At 35.6% G+C, this 3744-nt stretch overlaps 1 non-coding gene across 1 annotated transcript; it reads right to left on the bottom strand.

Moving 5' to 3' along the window:
- Positions 1–981: 981 nt before the first annotated feature.
- On the bottom strand, positions 982–1089 carry LOC128279588 (small nucleolar RNA R71). The gene has a single exon (XR_008269790.1). It is a non-coding gene; the product is annotated as a small nucleolar RNA R71 (small nucleolar RNA).
- Between the last annotated feature and the right edge of the window lie 2655 nt (positions 1090–3744).

Genomic DNA, 3744 nt, shown 5'->3' with positions numbered 1-3744 from the left:
GTCTGTTGAATTAAATTCTGTGATTCTTATTTTGTCTTGATTCGAACTGACATTGAGCTCATGAAGCTCAACCCCTCTTAATGTTTCTCCTTTTAGGTACCTTTTCTGAATTCTGACGCTGGGCTTGGTATATGGAGGTCTCGGACAGTCTCGGAGAAAAATAAAATTATCAGTGTGTATTTCCAGTTTCTATTTGTTATTCGGTTGTTGGATTGTAAGATTTTATAAAACTGTGGTACAATATCCGTTTCAAATTTTTATTCGTTCATTTAATTCCAGTTTTATAATAAATTTAACTGTATTTTTACTGATTGATTTTAAATGATTAAATGTTTCGGTTTGACGTGATAACTTATTTGTAAAAAAATTTACCTACGATCACTTTGGTGATTAATGTAACATCCGAGATTCGGTCTAAACTTCTAGGCTGGGTCTAGGGTGTTACATCGGATCCATTACTTTTTTATAGTGAGATCGACAAGATTGCTTGTAGAAATTGTAGAGAGGTTAGAAAAGAAAGGCAAAGTCAATAGAATTTAGTAAATGATCAAGAGGAAAAAGATATTACTATGGTGATGGGTGATAATCAAAATAATCAGCTACCTCCTACATGTCCTGCCCTTCGGACTATGTATGATTATGCTAAGCCCACTCTGATTGGGGCTGAATCGAGTATTGTTAGACCAACTATTAATGTAAATAATTTTGAGCTAAAGTCGAACACAATTGAGATGGTACAATAGTATCAGTTTGATGTTTGCAAGATGAAGATCCAAATACTCATTTGGCTAACTTTCTAAAGATTTGTAACACTTTCAAGATCAATGGCGTTATTGACAATGCCATATGCTTACAATTGTTTCCATTTTCATTGAGAAACAAGGAAAAAGAGTGGTTGAATTCATTTCCACGAGGTTCTATCACGACTTGGGATCAGATGACCGAGAAGTTTATATTGAAGTGCTTTCCACGAGCTAAAACAGCTAAGTTGAGAGACATCTCTTCTCTTGCTCAAATTGATTTCGAGACATTATATGATGCATGAGAGAGATTTAAGGATCTTTTGAAAAGTTGTCCTCATCATGGATTACCTTTGTGGTTGCAAGTTCAAACCTTCTACAATGGTTTGAATCCCTCGACTAGGTGACTAATTGATACAGTAGCTAGTAGAACACTAAATAAAAACATCCAAGGCAACTCAAGAGTTTATTGAGGAGATGACACTAAATAACTATCAGTGGCAAGTCATGAGAATGAAAACAATTAAAGTAGTTGGTGTTTTTCATGTTGATGCAATTTCTATGTTAGCAAATCAAGTTGAAGCTCTTGGCAAGAAAATTGATGGTTTCAATTATTCTAAGCAGGTGAATCTGATAAGGAAATATGATGTAAATGGAGAGGGGATGAACAATCCAGAATGTTTACTTTTCAGTCCTAGTATAGAGTATAAGCAAGTCAACATTATGGGTAATAATTCTAGATCTAGAATAACCCCTATAGTAATAACTATAATGTAGGTTGGAGGAACCATCCAAATTTCTCTTGGGGTGGTCAATGAAATCAAAGGTCACAACCCCCTTCGGGTTTTCAGCAACCTTATCAGCAAGAGAAAAAACCGAACCTTGAAGAGTTGTTGGCTAAATTTATTTTGGTGTTAGAAACTAGATTTTAAAACACTGAAACAACACTGAAAAATTAACAAGTATCGATTCATAGACTTGAAAATCAAATTGGAAAGCTTACCAAACTTATTTCGGAAAGACCACAAGGGAGCTTACCTAGCAACACTGAAACTAACCCAATGGAGCAAGTCTATGCAATCACTATTCAGAACATAGAAAGATTAGTTAAGCCTAAAAAGAAATTGAAGCTAGAAGCTGTTGTGAAAAATGATAAGGTTGAGGAGAGTAAAATAGAGGATAAACTAGTGGTTAAAGAATATAAACCTTGAATTTCATATCTAGCAGTATTGAAGAGAGACCACATAAAAGAATAATATGGTAAATTTCATGAACTCTTAAAAAATTGTACAATAACTTACCGTTTGTTGAAGCCTTTTTGCTTATGCCAAAGTATGTAATTTTTTTAAAGAAGCTGTTAACAAATAAAAGGAAGTTAGACGACTTATCAACTATAGAGCTCAATGTAGTTTGCTCGGCCATTCTCCAAAACAAACTACCCAACAAACTTAAAGATCCAGAGAGTTTTAGTATTCATTGTCTCATTGGTAGTTTAAATGTTGAAAAAGTTTTGGCTAATTTGGGAGCTAGTATAAATGTTATGCCATAAAAGATGTTCGAACAACTTGGTTTTGGGGAACCCAAACCCACTAGGATGAGTATTCAATTAGCGGATAGATCAATTAGATATCCTAAGGGTATTATTAAGGATGTACTAGGCATGGATGAGGATATTGAGATACCTATTATCTTAAGTCGACCCTTTTTAGCCACTGCTAGAAATTTTATTGATGTTGGTACTAGTGAACTTGTGCTTCGTGTAGGTGATGAAAAGATTACTCTTCAAGCATGTGATTTTGTGAGAGTCCCTAATGAGCGGGATGATACTAATTGTTCTGTTAATGTTAGTAATCATGTGTCTTAACGTTCTTTGCAGGAAATCTCTCACGAAAATGTGTTTGAGCCATATTTTATTCAAAGTGAAAGAACTCGAGGGACAAGTGAAGAGCCAATGGTGCAGCTCAACGAACTAGAATGAATAGCAAACAAAGGTTGATAAGAAACTGAGAAAGCAAAAGGAAGTAACAAAGCAATGCCATGATGTGCATGTAAAGAGAATGAACCAATTCAAAATTGGGGACAAAATGCTGTTAGACAAATCAGATCCATGGATATTTCCTTCAGAGTTTAAGTAAAGACGGTCCGACCCATTTGTGATAAAAATCGTATTTCCATACGGAACCGTTGAGGTGTCACACCCTAATTATGACACATTCAAGGTAAACAATCATCATCTCAAACTTATTTTGAACTGATAACGAGAGAGAAGAGCTTTAACTCCAAGATCCACCTTAACCATGAGCTTAAAAAGGAAAATCAAGCTTAGACTCTAAATAAGTGCTTCTCGGAAGGCAACTTGTGTGTTTTTATTATTTATTTATTTATTTATTTTAATTTCATGTTATTTTTTAATGAAAAAATTGTAAAAAAAAATTTAGTACATTAATTTTTATTACCTTAAAAAATTGAAAACAAATTGAAAAAAAAAGTGGTCCACATGGTCTGGGGTGATCTACACTGCTGTGTGCATACTGGAGCTAATTTTTTTCAATTTTAATTTGACCCACATAAGCATAGAGAGTTATATGACTTAGGCACATAACTGTGTGGGACACACAACCTGGGCACTTGGCTATGTGGGACACATGGCCTGGACACACAGCCGTGTGGGACGTACGACCTGGACACATGACCGTGTGGGATGCACGGCCTGGACACATGATCATGTGGTAGACTATGTGACTCACACGGGCTCCCACATGAGCGTGGAAGAAGCGAAAAAACATCGCACACTGTAGTGTGTGACCCATGGGCGTGTTCTAGATCGTATGGTTACTAGGCTTATATTTATCTATTTTTCAATCACACATGATCTAGGTGATTCCACATGGCCTAACCACAACACGGCCTGGCCACACGGTTATGTGGCTCACATGGCCTGGCACATTGCCATGTAACTTTTTTCCTTTTAAAGCTTTTTTTTTCTTTTTTTTTTTGGTTTCCT

This window comes from Gossypium arboreum, chromosome 8 (assembly GCF_025698485.1).
Source record: "Gossypium arboreum isolate Shixiya-1 chromosome 8, ASM2569848v2, whole genome shotgun sequence".
NCBI classification, from domain to species: domain Eukaryota; kingdom Viridiplantae; phylum Streptophyta; class Magnoliopsida; order Malvales; family Malvaceae; genus Gossypium; species Gossypium arboreum.
The sequence above is the reverse complement of the archived record's forward strand: the minus strand, read 5'-3'. Positions and strand labels throughout refer to the sequence as shown.